The sequence below is a fragment of the Pan troglodytes genome, chromosome 6, assembly GCF_028858775.2.
Source record: "Pan troglodytes isolate AG18354 chromosome 6, NHGRI_mPanTro3-v2.0_pri, whole genome shotgun sequence".
NCBI lineage: Eukaryota > Metazoa > Chordata > Mammalia > Primates > Hominidae > Pan > Pan troglodytes.
In genome coordinates, this window is record NC_072404.2 from 83,955,707 (window position 1) to 83,981,739 (window position 26,033).

Sequence of the window (26,033 nt, forward strand, 5' to 3'; positions counted from 1 at the left end):
CCGTGTAGTTGAGCGGTTTTGAGTGAGTTTCTTAATCCTGAGTTCTAATTTGATTGCACTGTGGTCTGAGAGACAGTTTGTTATAATTTCTGTTCTTTTACATTTGCTGAGGAGTGCTTTACTTCCAACTATGTGGTCAATTTTGGAGTAAGTGCAGTGTGGTACTGAGAAGAATGTATAGTCTGTTGATTTTGGGTGGAGAGTTCTGTAGATGTCTATTAGGTCTGTTTGGTGCAGAGCTGAGTTCAATTCCTGGATATCCTTGTTAACTTTCTGTCTTGTTGATCTGTCTGATGTTGACAGTGGGGTGTTAAATTCTCCCATTATTATTATGTGGGAGTCTAAGTCTCTTTGTAGGTCTCTGAGGACTTGCTTTATGAATTTGGGTGCTCCTGTATTGGGTGCATATATATTTAAGATAGTTAGCTCTTCTTGTTGAATTGATCCCCTTACCATTATGTAATGGCCTTCTTTGTCTCTTTTAATCTTTGTTGGTTTAAAGTCTGTTTTATCAGAGACTAGGATTGCAACCCCTGCCTTTCGTTGTTTTCCATTTGCTTGGTAGATCTTCCTCCATCCCTTTATTTTGAGCCTATGTGTGTCTCTGCACATGAGATGGGTTTCCTGAATACAGCACACTGATGGGTCTTGACTCTTTATCCAATTTGCCAGTCTGTGTCTTCTAATTGGAGCATTTAGTCCATTTACATTTAAGGTTAATATTGTTATGTGTGAATTTGATCCTGTCATTATGATGTTAGCTGGTTATTTTGCTCGTTAGTTGATGCAGTTTCTTCCTAGCCTCGATGGTCTTTACAGTTTGGCATGTTTTTGCAGTGGCTAGTACCAGTTGTTCCTTTCCATGTTTAGTGCTTCCTTCAGGAGTTCTTGTAGGGCAGGCCTGGTGGTGATAAAATCTCTCAGCATTTGCTTGTCTGTGAAGTATTTTATTTCTCCTTCACTTAGGAAGCTTAGTTTGGCTGGTTATGAAATTCTGGATTGAAAATTCTTTTCTTTAAGAATGTTGACTATTGGTCCCCACTCTCTTCTGGCTTGTAGAGTTTCTGCCGAGAGATCAGCTGTTAGTCTGATGGGCTTCCCTTTGTGGGTAACCCGACCTTTCTCTCTGGCTGCCCTTAACATTTTTTTCTTCATTTCAACTTTGGTGAATCTGACAATTATGTATCTTGGAGTTGCTCTTCTCGAGGAGTATCTTTGTAGCATTCTCTGTATTTCCTGAATTTGAATGTTGGCCTGCCTTGCTAGATTGGGGAAGTTCTCCTGGATAATATCCTGCAGAGTGTTTTCCAACTTGGTTCCATTCTCCCCGTCACTTTCAGGTACACCAATCAGTCGTAGATTTGGTCTTTTCACATAGTCCCATATTTCTTGGAGGCTTTGTTCATTTCTTTTTATTCTTTTTTCTCTAAACTTCTCTTCTAGCTTCATTTCATTCATTTGATCTTCCTTCAGTGATACCCTTTCTTCCCGTTGATCGAATCGGTTACTGAAGCTTGTGCATTCTTCACGTAGTTCTTGTGCCATGGTTTTCGGCTCCATCAGGTCCTTTAAGGACTTCTCTGCATTGGTTATTCTAGTAAGCCATTCGTCTAATCTTTTTTCAAGGTTTTTAACTTCTTTGCGTTGGGTTCAAACTTCCTCCTTTAGCTCGGAGAAGTTTGATCGTCTGTAGCCTTCTTCTCTCAACTCGTCAAAGTCATTCTCTGTCCAGCTTTGTTCCGTTGCTGGTGAGGAGCTGCATTCCTTTGGAGGAGGAGAGGCGCTTTGATTTTTAGAATTTTCAGTTTTTCTGCTCTGTTTTTTCCCCATCTTTGTGGTTTTATCTACCTTTGGTCTTTGATGATGGTGACGTACAGATAGGGTTTTGGTGTGGATGTCCTTTCTGTTTGTTAGTTTTCCTTCTGAGAGTCAGGACCCTCAGCTGCAGGTCAGTTGGAGTTTGCTGGAGGTCCACTCCAGACCTTGTTTGCCTGGGTATCAGCAGCGGAGGCTGCAGAACAGTGAATATTGGTAAACAGCAAATGTTGCTGCCTGATCGTTCCTCTGGAAGTTTCATCTCAGAGGGGTACCCAGCCATGTGAGGTGTCAGTCTGCCCCTACTGGGGGGTGCCTCCCAGTTAGGCTACTCGGGGGTCAAGGACCCACTTGAGGAGGCAGTCTGTTCATTCTCAGATCTCAAGCTCCGTGCTGGGAGAACCACTACTCTCTTCCAAGATGTCATACTGGAACATTTAAGTCTGCAGAAGTTTCTGCTGCGTTTTGTTCAGCTATGCCCTGCCCCCAGAGGTGGAGTCTACAGAGGCAGGCAGGCAGGCCTCCTTGAGCTGCAGTGGGATCCACCCAGTTCGAGCTTCCTGGCCACTTTTTTTACCTACTCAAGCCTCAGCAATGGCAGGTGCCCCTCCCCCAGCCTCGCTGCCACGTTGTAGTTCGATCTCAGACTGCTGTGCTAGCAATGAGTGAGGCTCCATGGGTGTAGGATCCTCTGAGCCAGGCACGGAATATAATCTCCTGGTGTGCCGTTTGCTAAGACCGTCAGAAAAGCGCAGTATTAGGGTGGGAGTGACCCGATTTTCCAGGTGCCGTTTGTCCCTTCTTCCCTTGGCTAGGAAGAGGAATTCCCTGACCCCTTGCGCTTCCCGGGTCAGGCAATGCCTCACCCTGCTTCGGCTCATGCTTGGTGCACTGCACCCACTGTCCTGCACCCACTGTCCGACAGTCCCCAGTGAGATGAACCCGGTACCTCAGTTGGAAATGCAGAAATCACCTGTCTTCTGCGTCGCTCACGCTGGGAGCTGTAGACTGGAGCTGTTCCTATTCGGCCATCTTGGAACCGCCCCTGCAGATCATATTTCAACCTGAAATGTGGAGGGGACAAGCATCCAAAACAGATCACTGTGCAGGTGTAATCAAGCCTCATGTTTTGTCATAGGGCCCATCTGTAGAAAGTGGTGATATTGGCCCGGCACAGTGACTCACACCTGTAATCCCAGCACTTTGGGAGGCCAAGGTGGGAGGATCACCTGAGGTCAGGAGTTTGAGACCAGCCTGACCAACATGGTGAAACCGTGTCTCTACTAAAAATACAAAAATTAGCCAGGCATGGTGATGCATTCCTGTAATCCTAGCTCCTCAGGAGGCTGAAGCAGGAGAATCGCTTGAACCCAGGAGACGGAGGTTGCAGTGAGCTGAGATCACACCATTGCACTCCTACCTGATTGACAAGATTGAAACTCCGTCTTGAAAAAAAAAATGGTGATGTTAGCATCATCTGAGGGTGGAGTTTTGATCCCTCGGACACAAAAGGTTGTTTTGGGACACGTGCATAGGCCCAGCCGAAGGGTTGGTGGTCTGAAAGTGCCATCACACCCAGGTAATTTTTGTATTTTTAGTACAGACTGGGTTTCACCACGTTGCCAGGGCTGGTCTCGAACTCTTGACCTCAGGTGATCCACTTGCTTCAGCCTCCCAAAGTGGTAGGATTGCAGGTGTGAGCCACTGCACCTGGCCTTCTTTTCTTTTTCTTTTTTTAAGACAGGATCATGCCCTGTCACTTAGGCTGGAGTACAGTGGTGCAATCATGGCTCACTGCAACCTCCTGGGCTCAAGTGATGCTCCCACCTCAGCCTCCCAAATTGCTGGAATTACAGGTATGAGCTACTGCATCCAGTGAAATTAATTTTTCTATTGGATAATTGTTGCTACTTTTCTCAGGACGCAGAGAGGCTGGAGCCAGTGACCTTGGCCTTGGGTTGAGGGACAGCGCAGCACCAGTTCATGCTTAGCCCATGGAGTTGCTATAGCTTGAGTCTGCCATGGTCCACACTAGGAGGCTAGTATCTTCTACCTTTTGTTTTAGAGACATTCAGAATGGGGCTGTCTTCCTCCTCCCAGGTGGGGAACCAGCTGCCACAGGACTGCAGAACAAGGCCCCAGCGCCCTGGGCTGGACAGGCAGGCACAGCCCTGATGTACTTGCCAGCTTTCCCCCAGGACTGTGCATGAGAGAGGCAGTGACACATTCTCTCCTGTCCTGGAAGTTGATGAGCTCCGATAGGAGGTTGTCTTGAACACTCATTTGGTTCCAGGGCCCTGCCAAGGCCACCCCAGTATCTGGGTACAGGACCAGCTCACACCACTCAAGAGCCAACCAGGGTTGCCTCTGTTCATTCATTTATCCTACCATTAAACAGACATAGGCCAGATAGGCCTAGACTGGCCACACCCTGCCTGCCAAGGTTGGGGTGTAATCCCCGAGGGGGCTTCTACCCTTGTCTTCCTTTGATAGGAGGGAGAGGGAAATACTTTCAACAAGATTTCCTCTGAGTGGGTCTCACTGTAGAGCTGCGTGTGCTAAAATTGTCTGGGCAGGTCCACAGGAACAGCAGAAGGAGGTGGGACTCTGGTTCCGGCTGCATGCTTCCTTTGTTCCCTTCTTCCATCCTCCCTCCCTCCTTCCCTCCCTCCCTCCCTCCCTTCCTTCCTTCCTTCTCCCTTTCTCTGTTCCTCTCTTTCTTCTCTCTCTCTCTCTCTCTTATTTTGAGACAAGGTCTCACTCTGTCACCCAGGCTGGAGGGAAGTGGTGCAATCATGACTCACTGCATCCTTGAACTCCTGGGCTCAAGTGATCCTCCTGCCTCAGTCTCCCTAGTAGCTGGGACTGTAAGTGTTCAGCACCACTCCCAGCTAATTTTTAAATTTATTGCAGAGACAGGGTGTTACTTTGTTGCCCAGGCTGGTTTCAAACTCCTGGCCTGAAGCAATCCTCCCACCTCCGTCTCCCAAATTGCTGAGATTACAGGACACTTCTGAGCATGCTTTCCTGACCTCCCCCAACAGTGGTGAAATATTCCAACGAGATTACAGAGGAGAGGGGCCTCTTCTCCCTCTTCCTAAAGAGGGTTTCGTAGGAGACCTGACTCAGTAAATCTGAAAGAATAAATAGGTGTTTGTCATTTGCAAAGAGAGATAAGGGAAGTAGCAACATAGTATATAGTCCTGAAAGTGAAGGCCTGCTCCAAATACAGCCATCAGCTCTGTAGGGTGGGTTAAGGAGGGGCAGAGCACTGAGGTTCCTAGAGGGTGGAGGTGACCGAGGAGCTTAGAAGAGGGTGGACATGGCTGAGGTGCTTAGAAGAGGGTGGGCGTGGATGAGAGGCTTAGAAGAGGGTAGACTTGACTGAGGTGCTTAGAAAGGGGCGTGGCCGATGTGGGTAGAGGAGGGTGGGCATGGCTGAGGGGGTGGACATGGCCAAGGTGCTTAGAAGAGGGTGGGCATGGCTGAGGTGGGTAGAAGAGGGGTGGCTGTGGCTGAAGTTGGTAGAAGAGGGTGGGCATGGCTGAGGTGCATAGAAGAGGGTGGGCGTGGCTGAGGTGCATAGAAGAGGGTGGGCGTGGCTGAGGTGCGTAGAAGAGGGTGGGCGTGGCTGAGGTGGGTAGAAGAGGGGTGGGTGTGGCTGAAGTTGGTAGAAGAGGGTGGGCATGGCTGAGGTGCGTAGAAGAGGGTGGGCGTGGCTGAGATGAGTAGAAGACCCAGGGTAGGCATGGTGGAGGTGGGCAGAAGAGGTTGGGCGTGGCTGAGGTGGGTAGAAGAGGGTGGGTGTGGCCGAGGTGCTTACAAGATGGTAGGCATGGGGCTGAGGTGCTTAGAAGAAGGTGTACATGGCCCAGTTCTGGAAGCGCCTGGGACATCAAAGAGGGGATGGATGTGACCTTGCCGGATGCCCATGGGCTCTGGCCTGGTGTGGAATAGCAACCTGCTTGTTGAATGAATGAGTGAATGGGAGCCAGTGAGAAATTTGAAGCTGAAGCGAAGCGTGATTAGACGTGATGTCTTTGACACACCACTCTGGATGCTGGAGGTACCATCAACAAGAAGGGAAGGAGTCAAGGATGAATTTTTGAGGTTGAACACTAGATGATGGCATTGCAAGCTTTCGAATGCGTTCAGGTAGAAGGAGCAGAGTGACCAAATATTTTGTTTTTCATTGAATGCGTGGGTAGTCCTGGTCCATTACTCCAGAGGTAAAATGTGTTCCAGCATGTTTTTCCATTGGAATAACTTCCTTTTCCATTATGGTGACAGTTCTGAAAGAAAGCGTAAGGGCGGGGGTTGTGGGGGGACCCAGGGGAGAGAGGCCGACCAATGGTTCTTTCATGTGCCGTTTTATCAGGCATATTGTCGTGAAACCAATTTTCATGTTGAAATGGCTTTTCTCCCCGTAAACAAATTGCTTTTTATGTTGTTGAATGGGATGGCAGGCAGCCTCTTTGAAGATTAGCTAACTCAGTTCTCAGCCGGTGCTAAAATACGCACCTTCAGAGCCCAGCTAAGGGCAGAGTCCCCATCTCCTTTGCTCCTCACAGCTGAATTGGTTAATACAAGTAGGAGAAAAGAGTTTCCCGAGGAATCAGGTGTAAGAACAGAAGCTTTGAATTTTGTGAAACAAGATTTCTACTCTGAGGCTTCAGATGGCGTCAGGAAAATGCTCCCCAGCATGGAGAGAACACTTGTATTCAAGCCTCCAGTTTACTCATTGTTGGTTTCATTTTGTAGAATAACATTTTGTTCTTCTTAAAAGAGCCAGACACCTGGAGACGTTTATTAAAAAAAAAAAAAATCCAAAATAAAAATACAAGAACTTCCCATGATCATCTAGAATTAGCATCATTTGATGATAATTCCATCTTTACATGTCATATATTTCCTTTATGTCTTTTTCCCTTAGGCACATGTTTTGACAGGTTAAGCCATATTACACATATAGTTTTATATACTGATTTCTTAAGAAAATGTATTTGCTCATGTTATTTACTAAATGTGGTTTTTGAATGTGTGTAATATTTCACCACACGGATATAATTAAGTTGCCATCCCATAGTCTATTTTCGTTTTACTATTTTACTTTAAATAATTACAAAAATAGCAGAAAGTTGCATGAACAGTACAAAGAAATCCTATATATCTTTCACCCAGATTTCCTGATTGTAGACATTGGAGCACATTTCCGTATCATTCTCTCTCTCAAATAGATATGCTATATTTATATCATTTATACTAAAATTTGTTCTTTTTCTAAACTTTTTTACAGTAAGCAGCAGGCGTGATGTCCTCCACTGTTGAATATGCTAGAGTATATTTTTCACAAAGACGCTACAGCATAAGCATACTATAACCATCAGAATAAGAAAACTTAACATCATATACCACCACCTAATCCACAGACTCTATTCAAATTTCCCCAGTTATCCAAATAATTTCTTTTACATTCAATCCAGGATCGTACTGGCATACCACATTTTATACTTCACTTTATTGCACCTTGCAGATATTGTGTTTTTTTGTTTTGTTTTGTTTGTTTGTTTTTTACAAATTAAAGGTTTGTGGCAACCCCGTGGTTGGGCAAGTCTGTCAGTATCATTTTTCTAAGAGCATGTGCTCACTTCGTGCCTCTGGGTCACATTTTGGTGATTCCAACAAATATTTCAATCTTTTTCATTATTTGCTTTCATTATTATATCTGTTAGGATGATTTGTGTGACAGAGCAGGAGCATCGCCATCTTGATCAAAACACCACCGTTGTAAGTTCTCTTTAAAAACCACCTAAATCCAGCCCCAAAACATCAGCCTAATGGCTAATGTCAGCATAACTAGAAACATCCCAACCCTAAGATAAACCCCTCTCTGACCAGAAACATACCAACCCTGAGAGAGCCTCCCCTCCGACCAGAGACACTCCAACCCTGCAATAAACTTTCCTTCACATAGAAACATTCCAAACCTATGACAAGCCCCCCTTTCCAAGACCCTTAAATATACTTAGTCTGTAAGAGAGAAGGGCTCTCTGACCTAACTTGGCCAGAAGCCCCTCTCAGGTTTGTTTTCTCTAAAATAAACCTGTCCTTAACTGTTGAGCCACATTTCATGTTTCTTTCCTCTTTCTTTAATTCTTACATTGTGATCAGTGATCTTTGATGTTACTATTGTGATTTTTTTGAGAACACAAACTACATCTATATAAAATGGTGAACTTAATAAATGTTGTGTGTGTTCTGACTGCTCCACCAACCAGCCCTTCCCTATCTGTCTCCCTCTCCTTGGGGATCCCTATTCCCTGAGATACAATAACATCGAAATTAGGCCAATTAGTAATGCTACAGTGGCCTCTAAGTGTTGAAGTGAAAGGAAGAGTCTCATGTCTCTCACTTTAAATCAAAAACTGGAAATGATTAAGCATAGTGAGGAAGGCATGACAAAAGCTGAGATAAGCTGAAAGCTAGCCTCCTGAGCCAAAGAGTTAGCCAAGTTGCGAATGCAAAGGAAAAGTACTTGAAGGAAATTAAAAGTGCCACTCTAGTGGACACACAAATGATAAGAAAGCAAAGCAGCCTTATTGCTGATATGGAGAAAGTTTTAGAGGTCTGGATAGAAGATTAAACCAGCCACAACATTCCCTTAAGCCAAAACCTAATCCAGAGTGAGCAAGGCCCCAACTCTTTTCAATTCTATGAAGGCTGAGAGAGGAAAGGAAGCTGCAGAAAAAAAGTTTGACACTAGCAAAGGTTGGTTCATGAGGTTTAAGAAGTCATCTCCATAATATAAAAGTACAAGGTGAAGCAACAAGTGCTCATATAGAAGCTGCAGCAGCAAGTTATCAAGAAGTTCCAGTTAAGAAAATTGATGAAGGTGGCTACACTCAACAACAGATTTTTCAATGCAGAAAAAACCAGCCCCCCCCTCCTTTTTTTTTTTGAGACAGAGTCTTGCTCTGTTGCCCAGGCTGGAATGCAGTGGTGCAATCTTGGCTCACTGCAACCTCTGCCCTCCTGGATTCAAGCAATTCTCCCTGCCTCAGCCTCCCAAGTAGCTGGGATTACAGGCATCTACCACCATGCCCAGCTTATTTTTGTAGTTTTAGTAGAGATGGGGTTTTACTATGTTGACCTGGCTGGTCTTGAACTCCTGACATAAGGTGATCCACCCACCTCGCCCTCTCAAAGTGCTGGGATTACAGGCATGAGCCACTGCACCCAGCCTAAAATAACCTTCTATTGGAATAAGATGCCATCTAGGACTTTCATAGCTGGGTAGGAGAAGTCAATTCCTGGCTTCAAAACTTCAAAGGATAGGTTGACTCTTGTGAGGGGCCAGTCCAGCTGGTGACTGTAAGCTGAAGCCAGTGTTCATTTACCATCCCCGAAATCTTAAGGACCTTCAGAATGATAGTAAATCTATTCTGCCTCTGCTCTAGAAATGAAACAACAAAGCCTGGATGACAGCACATCTGTTTATAGCATGGTTTATTGAATATTTTAAGCTCACTGTTGAGAAATACTGCTCAGAAGAAAAGACTCCTTTCAAAATATTCCTGCTCATTGACAATGCACCTGGTCACCCAAGAGCTCTATTGGAGATGTACAAGGAGATGAATGTTGTTTTCATGCCTTCTAACACAACATCCGTTCTGCAGCCCATACATCAAGGAGTTAAAATTTAAACTTTCAAGTCTTATTATTTAAGAAACGCATTTCGTAAGGCGATAGCTGCCATACGTAGTGATTCCTCTGATAGATCTGGGCAATGTAAATTTAAAGCCTTCTGGAAAGGTTTCACTGTTCTCAATACCATTAAGAACATTTGTGATTCATGGGAGGAGGCCAAAATATCAACATTTAACAGGAGTTTGGAAGAAGTAGATTCCAGCCTTCATGGATGATGTTGAGGGGTTCAAGACTTCAGTGGAGGAAGTCACTGCAGATGTGGTGGAAATAGCAAGAGAAGGAGAGTTAAAAGTGGATCCTAAAGATGGAACTGAATTTCTGCAATCTCATGATCAAACTTGAATGGATGCGGAGTTGCTTCTTACGGATGAGCTAAGAAAGTAGTTTCTTGAAATAGAATCTACTCTTGGTAAAGATGCTTTGTAAACATTGTTGAAATGGCACTGTGAACGTTGTAGAATATTCCATCAGCATATTCTTTACATAATAAAACAGTGGCAAGGCTTAAAAGGATTGACTCCAATTCTGAAGTAAGTTCTACTGTGGGTAAAATGCTGTCAAACAGCATTGCATGCTACAGATTAATTTTTTTATGAAACGAAGAGTCCATCTATGTGCAGCCAAATTTATTGTTGTCTTATTTTAAGAAATTGCCACAGGCACCTCAAACTTCAGCAACCACCACCTTGATCAGTCAGCAGCCATCAGCATTTAGACAAACCTTCTACCAGTAAAAGATTATGAACTGCTGAATGCTCAGATGATTGTTCATATATTTTAGCAATAAAATATTTTTAAATAAAAGTCAGTACATTTTAAAGGTATAATGCTACTGCACACTTAATAGACAAAAGTATAATGTAAATTTAACTTTTATATGCACTGGGAAACCAAGAAATTGGTGTGACTTGCTTTATTGTGGTAGTCCAGAACCAAACCTGCAATATCTTTGAGGTATGTCTGAATTTAGCATCCATCTGTGATGTCTCTTCTGTTTTCTCCAATCTGAAAAGGTTCCTTAGGTTTTGTGTTTTGTTTAGTGTCTCAGTCCTTTGGAGCTGCTATAACAAAATACCTTGGATTACTGGGTAATTTATAAAGAATAGAAATTTATTTCCCACAATTCTGGAAGTTGAGAAGTCTAAGATCAAGGTGCCAGCAGGAATGGTGTCTGGCAAGGGCTGTTCTCTGCTTCCAAGATGGTGCCCTGTTGCTGCATTCTCTGGAGGGAAGGAATGCCATGTCCTCATATGGCAGAAGAACAGAAGAGCAAAAAGGGCCTAAGCTAGGTCCCTCCAGCCTTCTCAGAAGGCACTAATCTATTCATGAGGGCAGAGCCCTCATCACTTAACCACTTCCCCAAAGGCCTTTTAATGCCTTTTAATGCCACCACAATGGGGATTAAATTTCAGCATGAATTTTGAAGAATTTTGAAGAGAACATACTCAAACTGTAGCATTTAGCTTTTCACTTTCACCACTTGGATAATTTTTAAGGTTACAGGCCAGTTATTTTGTAACATATTCCTCATTTTGAATTTGTCTGATGTTCCTTCATAGTTATATTAAGTTATACAGCTTTTGCAGAAATACCACAGAAGTAATAATGATGTATCCTTGTCCTGGAACCTAATCAGGTGATATGTAGGGGTGATTTGACCCATTACTGTTCATGTTGACTTTGATCGTTGAATTCAGGTGAAGTCCGCCAGGCTTTTCCACTCTAAAGTGGCTCTTTCCCCCTTTGTAATTAGTGTTCAGTGGGAAAATACTTTGAAACTATATGAATATCCATAATCGTCAAACTTTTACCCACTAGGTTTAGCGTCTGTTAGTGATTTTTGCCTGAATCAGTTATTACTAAAGTGGTTACCATGTGTAACCATATGATAATCATAGAACGGTTTTTCTAAGTCCACCATCTTTGCAACATTTTTTGGCATTATTCTGTAAGTAAGAGCCTTGTCTTATTCATTCATATCAGTATGGACTTTTTAATTCCTATTTTATTCAACAGATTATAAGCTACTGCTGTTACTGTTCATTTTAATATAGTAGTAGCCTCTTCAAGCTGGTTCTTAAATCCTTTTGGCATAATCTCATTATTCAAAGTGATGGTCACATGACTCTATATTTCCACTTGTTCATAAATTATGAACATTTCTCATGTCATTAGGAGTCTAAGCATTATTTTTAGTCATTGTGTAGTGTCCATCAAATGAACTTAATGCTTGAACTCAGTGGTCTCCACCCTTTTTGGCCCCAGGGTCTGGTGTCATGGAAGACCATTTTTTCCATGGATAGTTGTGGGTGGATGGTTTCAGGATGAAATTGTTCCACCTCAGATCATCAGGCATTAGATTCTCATAAAGAGTGCCCAACCTAGATCCCTAGCTTGTGTAGTTTGCAATAGGGTACCTGCTCCTATGAGAATCCAATGATGCTGCTGATCTGATAGGAGATGGAGCTCAGGCAGTAATGTTCACTCGCCCGCTGCTCACCTCCTGCTCTGCAGCCCAGTTCCTAACAGGCTACAGACCGAAACTGGTCCGTAACCTGGGGGTTAGGGACCCCTACTTTAACTTTTCTGATGGGCTACATTGTCTTGGAGAGAGCCGTCTTGCATGCTAATACCCTCATTTGATTAGCCGGGGACATACAATATTGTCAGAAATGGAGTTAACACACTCCAGTATCATACAAGTGCAGATTCAGCATATGTTGATATAATTTTTTCTGGGCCCCCACCTGGTAGACTGGCTGTGCAGCTGCCGGAGAGAAACACTGCCTGTGCAAGATGCAAACATATATTTATTGTGGTGGCATCCTTCATACAATTTTTTTAAGCAACCTATATATCAGTTAACTGGAGATGGAATGTTCTATAGTAATGAAAACGAACTAACTTCAAATGGTCCCCAATGGCTTGACTTACACATTTTTGACTTCATGATGGTGTGAGAGCGACACACACCCAGTAGAAACCATACTTCAAGTACCCATAGAACTATTCTGTTTTTCACTTTCAGTACGGTATTGCAGAAATTACATGAGATATTCAACACTTTATTATAAAATTGGCCTTATGTTAGATGGTTTTGCCCAACAGTAGGCTGATGGAAGTGTCCTAAGCATGTTTAAGAGAGGCTAGACTAAGTGATGATGTTCAGTAGGTTAGGTGTATTAAATGCATTTTGGACTTGTGATGTTTTCAACTTATAATGAGCTTACTGAGAGATAACCTTATCCTAAGTTGAGGGGGCATCTATAGAGCGATATTGATCAATATGTTTTTGTGTAGATTGAGTTATTTGTATATATCAATAAACATATATTGCATGTACATTGAGCGACTGGAGGACTTCATTATTCACTGAGAGTTTGGGGATGGATTTGGGAAATGGGATTGAGGGTTTGAAGAGGATAATGCAGATCTTGAACAACAATCATGTGGGATGGGGAAAGAATTGTGTCTGGCCACAGGAGTGGAAAGACTCCTTAGAGGCACAGAACAGATTCACAGAGAGCTAGGAGGTAATGGAGTTAGGGTTTTGGAAAGAGAGTGGTTCCAGGCAACTTAACTAGTTGGGTTGAGTGGGAAGGGACAATGAAGGCTGACAATCCAGAGAAATGCTGAAGAGTCAAAGTCTTGGATTGTTGATGAGCAGATGGTGGGAGTGGCAGGGTTGGGCGAATATGAGGTCATGGGATGAGAGTGAAATTTTAGAGTTAAAAATTTTAGAGTGTGAACAATGTTAGGTCAGGGCAGGATCCAGAATTTGCCCATGTGTCGGGTTTCTTGAATGGAGTGGAGGTAAAGCTGTTAGAGAATCAGTTCGGGTATTGAATTCACTTAGAACAGTAACCAAAATCTGGGAATGGAGCAAGATTTTTGTTCTGATACCTGGTAAAAGTTTAAAAGCATGAGGAGCAGCGATAAATAAATTTAGCTCAGCTCCCCACTGGAGGACCATGCAAATTATTAGGCACCGTTTCAGTGCTGAATCATCAGGGGAGGTCAATTCACAAATGGAGTCAGCCATTTTATCATTGACACTAAACAGAATCATCACCATAGCATCTTGAATCCAATTGCCATTCATCTTTAAGGATCTTGTACATCCCCGCTGAAAAATCAGTTTCCTCCCATGACCCCTTCCCACCTCCCTCTTCAGATTTCTTCAGTTATGGATATTATAGTACTTATCTCCTCGTGCTGTAATGGCCTGCTGGCTTTTCTGCCTCTCTCTCCACTCTGCCCCTTCACGAGTGCTTTAAGGGCAGAAACAGATCTCACTCAGCATCATGTCCTTACCTACGCCGTCCTTGATGACCCATGGGTGCTTAGTACACCAAGAGGTGTGATTGTCAAAGGAAGAGGGCTGTGGCAATGTCCTGTAACTAGGAATTAGTGGGTTACTTTCTGTTTGCTGATTGAGACAAGCTCTTTGATTAAGTCATTTCCTGATTTTTGCCTCTTCAAAAATAACCTTCTGTTTATTCAAATTACCTAAGAAAAATATGTGCTTTGTGGAATACTGGGAAAATAAGAATCACCCGCAATCCCATTCAGCAATAACCACTGTTAATGATTTAGTGTGTACTTTTACAATCACAAATTTTACTTGTGTGGATAGATAATGCATTAATGGTACAAATTTCAACAGGTAGAAAAGCATATACTGAAAGTGTCCCTCATAACACCTGTCCCTCCTCCTCCTTATCACCATCACCTGGTTTCCCTCTGCAGAGGCAACCAGGAATATCTGTTTCTTATGTATTATCCAGACATACTCTACACGTTAGGTTGGTGCAAAAGCAATTGCGGTTTTGTCCATGCTTTTAATGGCAAAAACCACAATTACTTTTGCACCAACCTAATATTTACAAGCACATTGGAAGGCAGCTACGCTCCCCACTATACCACCGACCCATCTTACAAGCACATTGGTCTAGTCTTTCTTCTTTTTTTCATAAGTAAATGGTAAACATTTGATGCACACTGTTTGCATCTGGCTTCTTCATTTAACAATACATCTTGCAGGTCATTCCACATCAGGATATAAAATCCGCTTAGCTTACTCTTTTAACAGCTTTTAGTCCATTTTGTGTTGCTATAGCAAAATACCTGAGACTAGGTAGCTTATAAAGAAAACAGGTTTATATGGCTCATGATTCTGGTGGCTGTAAAGTTCAAAATTGGGCATCAGCCTCTGGTGAGAGCCTCAGGCTGTGTCAAAGCAGGGCAAGAAGCAGAAGGGGAGCAGATGTGTGCAAAGAGATCACATGGTGAGAGAGGAAGCCTGGTGGGGGGTGGGGGAGTGTTGGTGCCAGGTTCTTTTTAACAACCAGCTGTTGAGAGAACTAATAAAGCAAGAACTCACTCACCCCTGAGGGAGGGCATTAATCTATTCATGAAGGATCTGCCCTCGTGACCGAGACCCCTCCCACCAGGCCCCACCTTCCAATATTGACACACTGGGGATAAAATTTCAACATGAGGTTTGGAGGAGACAAATCATGAACCATATTCAAACCATAGCAATACTCTTCCATTGTTTGGGTGTATCATAGTTTATTTAACTTTCTATTAATGGCTATTTGAGTTGATTCTGAGCTTTTTAATATTTGAGGTTTTATTATGAAGATTTGAGTTTCATGAAAGCTAAGGGGGCCATCACTAAGCTTTAACTTGAACCAAGCATTTTTATTTACACTCCTAGCTACCAACCCTCCTTCTTCCTATATTATTTGAGAGCAAATCCCAGACATTATATCATTTTGTCTGTAATTATTTTAGCATATATCTCCAAAAATATGAGGACTTAAGAAACCCCACAAAACCAATATCACTCCTAACAGGTGTAACAATAATTCCTTAGTATCATTAAATATGATCTTTAAAATTTATCTATCTGTCCATCTATAACGCACACACACACCGCACAATATTACAGCCACTAGCCTGGTTCATATATTATTCTATGTGTTTGTACGCCTGAATAATACATTTCTAGAGGTGCAATCATTGAGTTAAAGTATGCATTTATAACCAGTATAAATTGCCAAATTGCACATCAAAGAATTTATAGTAACACACACTCCCATCACTAATGTTTGAGAGGGCCTGTTTTCACACAGTCTTATCCACACTGTGTGTTATCAAACCATTTGATCTTTATCTGCCTTCTAGGTGAAATATAAGTATACAAATGTACTTTTAATTTGCATTTCTCTGATTATGAGTTGGGCTGAACTTGATGTTATATGTTTAAAAGCCATACGTAATTCTGGCCTTGGGAACTGTCTGCTCTTGTTCTTTGACCATTTTTATTTTGGCTTGTTGGCCTTTGTTCTTATTGATGCTGTATATATAAATTTTTTAATGTGAGGGAAATTAGCTCCTCTTTTGTAACGTAAATTACAAACATGTTTACTTTGTTTCTGATTTTTCACTTAGCTTATCCTGATTTTTGCCCTGACAAATGTTTTAAGTTTTATTTATCTTGAGACAGAGTTTTGCTTTTGTTGCCCAGGCTGAAGTGCAGCGGCCCGATCTCGGCTCACTGAAACCTCTGCCTCCTGGGTTCAAGTGATTCTCCTGCCTCAGCCTCCTGAGTAGCTGGGATTATAGATGCCTGCCACCACACCTGGCTAATTTTTTGTATTTTTAGTAGAGATGGGGCTTCGCCGTGTTGGGCAGGCTGGTCTCGAACTCCTGACCTCAGGTGATCTGCCCACCTCGGCCTTTCAAAGTGCTGGGATTACAGGCATGAGCCACTGCACCTGGCCCGTTTTAAGATTTATATAGAACTTATTGGTCTTTTATTTTATGGCTTTTGGTTCGTGTTTCCTCCCTTATTCACTCTTAAAATTATTTAAAAATTCTCATGTTTTTGTAATAACAATTATGAGTTTGTTTTAATATACTTAATCTTTGATTGTTTTGGGATGTATTTTGGTATAAATTGTGGAGTGCAGTTTCATTCTTACTTTTTTCCAGGTATCTACTTAGTTGTCCCCACGTTATTTTTTGGATTCATCTTTCCCCATTATTTGAAGTGTCACTCTAGTTATATACTAAATTTCTGCATGCATACAGACCAATTTCTAATCTTTCTACTATTTTTCAGCTAAATGGCTTCATATTATTTATTTAGCTAATTGCCTATTGCTTGTGGTTTCCTATTTTCATTATTACAAATGAGGCTGTAATAAATATCTTTTAATATGTATCTCTTATTTTTTAGGATGAATTCCTACAATGGAATTGCTGGGTCCAGGGTATGCACACTTAAGAAATATTTTTATTATTGATATTGTCAAACATACCCAAAGACTGAGTTTCAACAGTTTTCAACATTTTACCGATTGTATTTCATCGATCACTCCTGCCCCCACCATTTTTTTTCATGGAATATTGTGAAGCAAAACCCATATGTCATATCATTTCATTAATAAAATACATCAGTCTATCTCTCTAGCTTAAATCAGCGTATTTCTCATAATTAAATTTCTCTAGTTATCTCAAAAATGTGCATTTAAGATTTGCTCTGAATGAACAAGGTCTGTATTTTTGAAGGCTGTTATTAGTTACTGTTCAGTTGTACCAATTTACACTCCCACTAGCACAGTGCAAATGTTGCCGTCACCCTACACCATACCAGGCACATCATCAAACAAGCCTTCTGGATTTTTCTTCCAGTTGCTGGAGTCAGAAACCTTGGAGCCCTCCTGATGTCCCTCCATTTCTTTCATCCCAAACCCCAGTTTTCAGAACACCCTGCTGGCTGTACCTTAAAACCCATATATACGTTGACCACTTTTCCCTCCTCCGCTGCTGTCATCCTCTGGACCTCAGAAGCAGCCTCTCTCTGCTCTCAGGATTGTCCAGTAGCCAGAGGCATCTTTTTAATACACAAGTCAGATCCCGTGACTCCTCTGCTCTGTAACCTGCCAGAGCTCCCACCTCATTCACAGTAAAAACACAAAATGTGCATAATCTGCCTTCCCACCCATTCCCTCTTGGGTCTTCTCACCTATTTTTCTCTCCCTGCCTGACTCACTCCACCCCAACCCAGTGACTCAGTATCCTTGCTGTTCCTCCAACACATCAGGCACACATCTACCTAGGGATTTAGCACTGACTGTTTCCTCTGTCTGGAACACTCTTCTCTAGACAGCCCATGGCTACCACCCTTACCTCAAGTCTTTGCTCAAATGTCCCCTCAATACCCTAACCTCTGTATTTAAATGGTACCATTCCATCCAGCAATCTGCTGCTGGATGGAATGATTGCTGGATGGAATGGTACCACTTAAATACACTACTTCTTCTCCTTTGGGTTTTTACCCTTGGAGGCCCAAGGAACGGGTTACGATTTTTTAAAATTTTATTTATATATTTATTTCAATAGTTCTTGGGGAACAGGTGGTTTTTGGTTACATGGATACATTCTTTAGTGGTGATTTAATTCTTTATGGGTGATTTCTGAGATCTTGGTGCATCTGTCACCCAAGCAGTGTACATCGTACCCAATATGTATTATAGTCTTTCATCCCTCAACCCCTCCCACCCTCCCAGCCATAAAAGAGAATGAAATAATGGCCTTTGCAGCAAATTGGATGGAGCTGGAGACCATTATTCTAAGTGAAGCAACTCAGGAATGGAAAACCAAATATCATATGTTCTCACTTCTAAGTGTGAGCTAAGCTATGAGGATGCAAAGGCATAAACATGATATAATGGACTTTGGGGATTCAGGAGAAAGGTAGGGGGAAGGGGTGAGGGGTAAAAGACTACAAACTGGGTACAGTGTACATTGCTCAGTTGACAGGTGCACCAGAATCTCAGAAATCACCACTTTTCTTTTGGGTATCTATCCAAAGGAAAAGAAGTACCTACCCAAAGGAAAAGAAGTCATTGTATGAGAAAGACACATGCGCACACATGTTTATAGCAGCCAACAAGCCTTGTGGATCTTTCTTCCAGTTGCTGGAGTCAGGAACTGGAAGAAATTTTAGCAGCAAGAAGTCACAATTGCAAAATTATGGAACCAACCTAAAAGCCCATCAACCAATGAGTGGATAAAGAAAATGTGGTATGTATACACCATGGAATAATAGCCATAAAATGGAATGAAATAATGGCCTTTGCAGCAACTTTTATGGAGTTGGAGACCATTATTCTAAGTGAAGCAACTCAGGAATGGAAAACCAAACATTGTATGTTCTCACTTATAAGTGGGAGCTAAGCTATGAGGATGCAGAGGCATAAGAATGATACAGTGAGCTGGGCGCGGTGGCTCACGCCTGTAATCCCAGCACTTTGGGAGGCCGAGGTGGGCGGATCATGAGGTCAGGAGTTTGAGGCCAGCCTGGCCAACATGGTGAAACCTCATCTCTACTAAAGATACAAAAAATTAGCTGGGCGTGGTGGCACGCACCTATAATCCCTACTTGGGAGGCTGAGGGAGGAGAATCGCTTGAACCTGGGAGGCGGAGGTTTGCAGTGAGCTGAGATCACGCCACTGCACTCTAGCCTGGGCGACAGGGCAAGACTCCGTCTCAAAAAACAAAAAAAAAGAAAGAAAGAAACAGTGGACTTGGGACTTGGGGAGGACAGGAAGGTGGGGGCGGCAGGGGTAAAAGACTACATATTGAGTACAGTGTACACTGCTTGGGTGACAGGTACACCAAAGATCTCAGAAATCACCACTAAAGAACTTATCCATGTAACAAAACCCACCTGTTCCCCAAAAACTGTTGAAATAAAATTTTAAAACACTGTAACCTGTTCCTTAGTCCACTCTACAATTCTGTACCGCTGTCTACTTTTCCATTTTTTTAAAAAAAATTTCTGTAGCATTTATCACTTTTCTATACACCATGTTATTTACTTTACAAAGTGCCCATCGTCTGTCTTCCCCCAGTGGATGGCAAGCACGCAGGCCGGGGATCCTTGCTTTGTTCACTGCCATATCCTGCTCCTAGAACAGTGGCTGGCACATAGGAGACAATCAGCAAGTATTTATTGGCTGCATTTGCATCTCATAGATAAAACATGGTGGGCCGGGCGTGGCGGCTCATGCCTGTAATCCCAGCATTTTGGGAGGCTGAGGCGGGTGGATCACTTGAGGCCAGGAGTTTGAGACCAGCCTGGCCAACATGATGAAACCCCGTCTCTACCAAAAAAATACACAGATTAGCTGGGAGTAGTCCCAGGTATTTAGGACGCTGAGGCAAAGGAATCGCTTGAACCTGGGAGGCAGAGGTTGCAGTGAGCCAAGGTTGCACCATTGCACGCCAGCCCAGGTGACAAAGTGAGACTCCGTCTCAAAACAAAATAACAAAGCAAAAGAAAAACCATGGTATATTATGGTGATATTCACTTGAACTAGAAAATTAATAGTAAAAAAATACCATGAGTTAAAAAAAATAATGAGTTGTAATTCTTTTTTTATGTAATTTTTGCATATCTGTGTTTTTCCTTTTGGGGAAAATCTGTTTGTCTTTTGCATTGCTCTGGTGGGACATTCTGGTAAAACTTTTCACATATCAAAGACTATTTCCGTGCCTGCTGTAGGTCAGTTCATTTGTTTTTTTCTTCAGGTTGTCTTTTTATCTTCATGTTTTTTTTTCTTTGTTTCTTTTTTTTTGATATATCAATCTGCCTTCAATTCTTGTTTACAAAGATCTTTTGTCATCTAATTATATTATTATTACTATTTAGAGAAAGGTTCTTGCTCTGTCTCCCAGGTTAGAGTGCAGTGGTAGGGTCATACCTCACTGCAGCCTCAAACTTCTGGCCTTAGGCAATCCTCCCACTTCAGCCTCCCAAGTAGCTGGGACTACAGGCACGCAGTTATGTGCCTGGTGTATGCCCAGTTAATTTTTAAAATTCTTTATAGAAACGGGGTCTGGCTGTGTTACCCAAGCTGGTCTCAAACTCCTGGCCTCAAAGTGATTCTCCCACCTTGGCCTCCCGAAGTGTCATCTAATTATTATTGTTTTAATTCCCTCTGCTTTTTAATTTTCCAAAAGTGAACTTGGGTCTATGGTGTGATGCACAGTTGTAACTTAATTTTTTCCAAGTTCTTAACTGTTCATTGTAGTCTATGTATTGAGTACTTCCTGTTTTCTCCAATAGATTGCAGTGTTACCTTTCCCACACTATTTACCTTCAGAATCCCCAAATCCACACGGACATGAGCCGCTCAGCTTCCTCCTGGACTCTGAGCCAGGTCGCTGTCTCTTTAGGGGAAATACGGAATGATTTGTGTGTGTATGCGCGTGTGTTCTGAAATAGTTGGCCTACTGTCTTGTAACTTGCTTAGGATTACATTTCTGGTAGATAGAATTCCTAAAGCAATTTTTCCACTTTTCTGAGCTGCCCTTTTGATATCAGAGGGCTGGGATGAAGTCATTCTGCCTCAGCTGATTTCAGATTTATTTTTCAAGCCGGAGCCAGTGTGAGGCTTTGGAGATAGCCTTTTCAAAGGTGGGGACTTATTTCGATAGAGAAACAGTGTGTTAAAACAAAATGAGAGAGTCGGCAATTTTAAGCAAGTAAATTGCTTCCTATTGATAATGGGATATTTATGCACCCTGCAGTGGAGAACAATTTCCTTCATAGTCAGCCCTTTATCAATTATCAGGAAGGCCAAATGGACTGAGAAATAATGCGGCAGAGAACAAATGGGAGTGCTGGTGTGCAGGGATTTGATGAGCTACAGAGGGGAGCGGTTCCCTGGGCTTCCCCTGAGCTTCCGTGAGCCAGTCTCAATCCTTTCCACGATTTACCCTCAAGTTGTCTCGCATTCTCTCTGGCTACCTTTTTACAGATAGCGATTCCAGGGCCTCTCGTATTTGCAAGCAAATTAGAAACAAGACATGGCTCGGTGTTTACGTGTGCCCTTGCCCATGATGACAGGAAGGACAAGGTTGATATGAGTTAAAATGGGAAAAAAATCACACAACAGAAGAGGAGTTCTTGTCTAGATTAGAACCAGTTCCTCCAACTCCCACCATTTATCATTTTGTTCCACACCTCAGTGCCATGAGTTAATTGACAGATGGCTTTAGGAGAATTTTTTGTTTCATGGGCTGAGCTACACAAGCAAAAAGTTTTCTGCTCACTTCTAGCAGGCAGCTAGAAGTCTTTGGACCCTGTTGTAGGCACCTGAGCTGTCTTGGTTTAAGACACTACAAAATGGGTGAATTAGGAGTGAGAAGTCAAGCGAATGTGTGACCATCGCTGTCCTCTTGTTCTATCGGGGTCACTGCAACAGTGGTAAATAGCTGTGACCCCCAGTCTGCTCCCTGGCTCTGAATTCTTTCTTGGCTATGCAGTATTCAGAGTTGAGCCCAGTCTCTCTCCCCCATAACAAAATCCCATTGCCGTGGTCTCTATAGCTATTGCAGTGGTGCTGATTTAAAGGCTGCCTGATTGTGCTTTCACAAGTATCATTGAACAATTATTTTCTTTAGTACTGCTTAGATGTCTTGTTGCTATTTATACCTTGGTTTTCTGGGACCTGGTCTTAGCACCTAGAATGCTGCCTGACATACAGTAGGTGCTTAAGAAACGTTTGTTGAATTTAGTTGAATTGAATGATCCGAAGATAAACTTAGCTTTGTTTGTTTGTTTGTTTCTTAGAGGCAGTGTCTTGCTCTGTCATCCAGGCTGGAGTACAGCGGCATGATCACAATTCACTGCAGCCTCAAACTTCTGGGCTCAAGTGATCCCCCCACCTCAGTCTCCCCAGTAGCTTGGACTTTAGGCATGTGCCACCATGCCCGACTAATTTTTTAAATTTCTCATAGAGATAGTTGCCCAGGCTAGTCTCGAACTCCTGGCCTCAAGTCATCCTCACACCTTGGCCTCCCAAATCACTGCTATTACAGGTGTGAGCCACCATGCCCAGCCAAACGTAGCTTCTTGAAAGGATTCCCAAGACCCTGGGGGCAGGGGAGGTGGTGCCATGCCTGAGAGAGCTGCTCCCTTCTCCCCATTCACTTTTTCTCTAGTTTCTTTCTGGAACTTGGATTTTGTTCTTCTGGCCTACATATCTATGCTAAATCCACAAAATGATTTTGTTTCCTCAGATGCCAAGGAGTCTCTAATCTCCGTATATTAATGTTTGCAGCTTAGGAACAGTGTGATCTAATGACAAATTAACTGTATTGATTATTGCCATGTTGTTCACGGATACATTCCACTCAATTTGCCACTTGGAGACACATCCAATATTGCCGTATGGGCCAAAATGATGCAATTCCTACTTTCTGTCTTCGGCAGGCAGTTGGTCTAATTTTCCCTGAGAAGATGCCTGTGGCTGTGTGACGAATGACTGTTTTGTGGAGGGGGTGCCAGGCTTCTCTCCTGCTGCTGTGGAGTTTGCTGGAACATGGGAAAAGGTCGATCTTTCTGTAGAACAAACTATTATATATTACATGTAATATAATATATATTTATATATAAAATATATATTATATGTAATTTATAATTAATATTATATAATTATATAATAGATATTATGATAAACAGGTTTATAATAACAAACCATGTTTAAAATAATCAAAATACATATTATAATATGCTTATTTATAATGATCATTATGATAAAATCTTTATAGTAATCAAAACATTTTTATTATAATAAACATTTGATGTCTGTAATAATCAAACATGTTTCTGGGTAGATAGATAATTCTGTCTACCCAGAAATGTAATCCTAAGCGAATCACAAGAGCAAGCCAACTATTCCAGAACACATGTGCATACACGCAAATCATATCATATTTCCTCTAAAGAGACAGTGACCTGGCTCCGAGTCCAGGAGGAAGCTGAGGGACTCATGTTCGTGTTTTTTGATTTTTATATATTATAAATAACATATAATTATATATCTATATTATATGTATCTATACTATATATAATTATATAACATGATATCTATATTATACATAATACATATTATATAACATATCTATATTATATATGTAATTTATATATCATATTGCATAATTATATAATATATAATTTATATATTAATATTTAATTTATATATTCATTTAATTTATAAATTATATAATTTATATATTATATAATATAGATATATAATAGATATGTATTATATATTATGTAGATATATAATGCATAATATGGAATTATATATAATACATAATATATAATTATATATCATAGATTTTATATATAATATGTAATTCATATAGAAGTTATAATATAGATATATAATAGATAATATGTATATAATATAAAGCATTCCACCCCCAAAGCAGTCCTGGTCCTTGAGTTAGGAGAGTAGCTTTCTCCCCACTCACACCTCACCTTCTCCCTTTTCAGGGGAGCCCTTTTCCCCTCGCTGAGTCCTGGTCCCCTCACCTGGATTCAGATGCTCGTGTGTCTTTCTTGGGGACCTCCTTTGGGCCAGGCCCTGTGCTGCATGTGGGGTTCACTCACCATCCCACGATCACCCTGCAGGCCTTTTTCAGACATAATCTGAATTGCCTCCTTTCCCTTGAAGCGTAGCCTTGTAATCCTCTGGATCTTGAACGTCAAGAACTAAAACCTAAGAGATAGTTGGATGAAAGGTGTGTTTCCAAGGGTACTATATTTCTGTGCCTGAAATTGATGGGAAGCAGAGGGTGGTGTAATTGATACTGCCTTTTTGAGGGCAACTTGGCAATGTGTATTAAGTGACTGAAAAGTGTTTCTGCCCTTGGACCCAGTGATTGTATTCCTAGGAAGTCATCTTAAGGAAATGGCCATGAAAATGCATGACAATTTGTGTACAAAGATTTCCATTGCAACATTATGTAAAATTGGGAATTATCTAAATATCCCACAATAGGAGTTTGGCAAAATCAATTTTGCTATGGCCATCGGATGGAATACTGATCAACCATCAAAAATGCTGTTTTGCAGACTAGTTACCAATATGGAAGATTGAAAATTGAGTGTGTTAAGTGAAAAAAATGATATAAAGCTATATAGAGAGCATGATCCTAGTTGAATTAAGAACATTTGCATATTAAAAAGTATGGAATGAAATGTGCTAATATGTTAGTAATGGTTATTGCTGACCAGTGAAATATAGATAATTTTTTTTCTATATACATTTTGGGGACATTTTTCATTGAAAAATATGTGTTGGACATAAAGATGGGAACAATAGACACTGGGGACTACTGGGGGGCAAGGGCTGGAAAATTACCTATTAGACACTATGCTCACTACCTGGGTGACAGCGTCATTCTTGCCCCAAGCCTCAGCATCACACAGTATACCCATGGAACGAACGTGCACATATACCCCCTGAATCTAAAGTAAAAGTTGAAATTACTTTTAAAAAACTACATGTAATCTGGAAAATGTAGCATATCTCGTATGATTTGGCTGTGTCCTCACCCAAATCTCATCTTGAATTTTAGCTCCCACAATTCCCACATGTCATGGGAGGGACCGGGTGAGAAGTAATTGAATCATAGGGATGGATCTTTCCCATGCTCTTCTTGTGGTGGTGAACAAGTCTCACAAGATTTGATGGCTTTATAAAGGGGAGTTTCCCTACACAAGTTCTCTCTTGCCTGCCGCCACCATGTAAGACATGCCCTTCACCTTCCACCATAACTGTAAGGCCTCCCCAGCCATGTGGATCTGTGAGTCCATTAAACCTCTTTTTCTTTATAAATTACCCAGTCTCGGGTATGTCTTTATCAGCAGTGTAAAAACAGACTAATACAATATCCTATGTAGGGTTAGCTCTGGTTTTTTTTTTCCTTTCTTTTACCATATAATGCATGTGATATGGTTTGGTTTTGTCCTCACTCAAATCTCATCTTGAATTCCAATGTGTTATGGGAGGGACCCGGTGGGAGGTTAATGAATCATATGGGGTCAGGTCTTTCTTGCGCTGTTCTCATGATAGTTAATATGCCTCATGAGATCTGACAGTTTTTAAATGGAGAGTTTCCCTGCATAAGTCCTCTCTCTTCTCTTTTCTGCCACCATGTAAGACATGCCTTTCACCTTCTACCGTGATTGTGAGGCCTCCCCAGCCATGTGGAACTGTAAGTCCATTAAACCTCTTTCTTTTGTAAATTGCTCAGTCTTGGGTATGTCTTTATCAGCAGCGTGAAAATGGACTAATACAGCAAGTTTACAATAGAGACTTTGAAAATACCCATGAGCAAAGAAAATAAACATCAGCTGTAATCTCACCACACAGAAAGTTCAGTTAATATTTTGATGTCTATTCTTGCAGTCTTCCAAAATAGATATCATTTTTATTTTACTAAAATAAGATCACAACATAGATACTGCTTGAAATCTGTCTTTTGATTTTTAAAACCCATTCTGAACAGTTTTTCATGCTTTTTTGGAGGAGCAGTTGCCTTGTTGATCCTCTGGACTTGCAGCTGTTGATGACCTAGCAGTGGAGTCTAGAACCATTCCAGACAAATGGAACTGATGTGTTCCAGCAATGCG

At 41.8% G+C, this 26,033-nt stretch overlaps 1 protein-coding gene and 2 pseudogenes across 8 annotated transcripts in view; all 3 read left to right on the forward strand.

Moving 5' to 3' along the window:
• LOC134810499 (tigger transposable element-derived protein 1-like) overlaps positions 1-12,864 on the forward strand; it is a 96,525-nt pseudogene extending 83,661 nt beyond the window's left edge.
• CALN1 (calneuron 1) overlaps positions 1-26,033 on the forward strand; it is a 667,093-nt gene that overhangs the window by 303,326 nt on the left and 337,734 nt on the right. The gene's annotated exons all lie outside the window — the stretch shown is intronic.
• LOC129144586 (tigger transposable element-derived protein 1-like) lies at positions 9,038-12,864 on the forward strand (annotated as a pseudogene).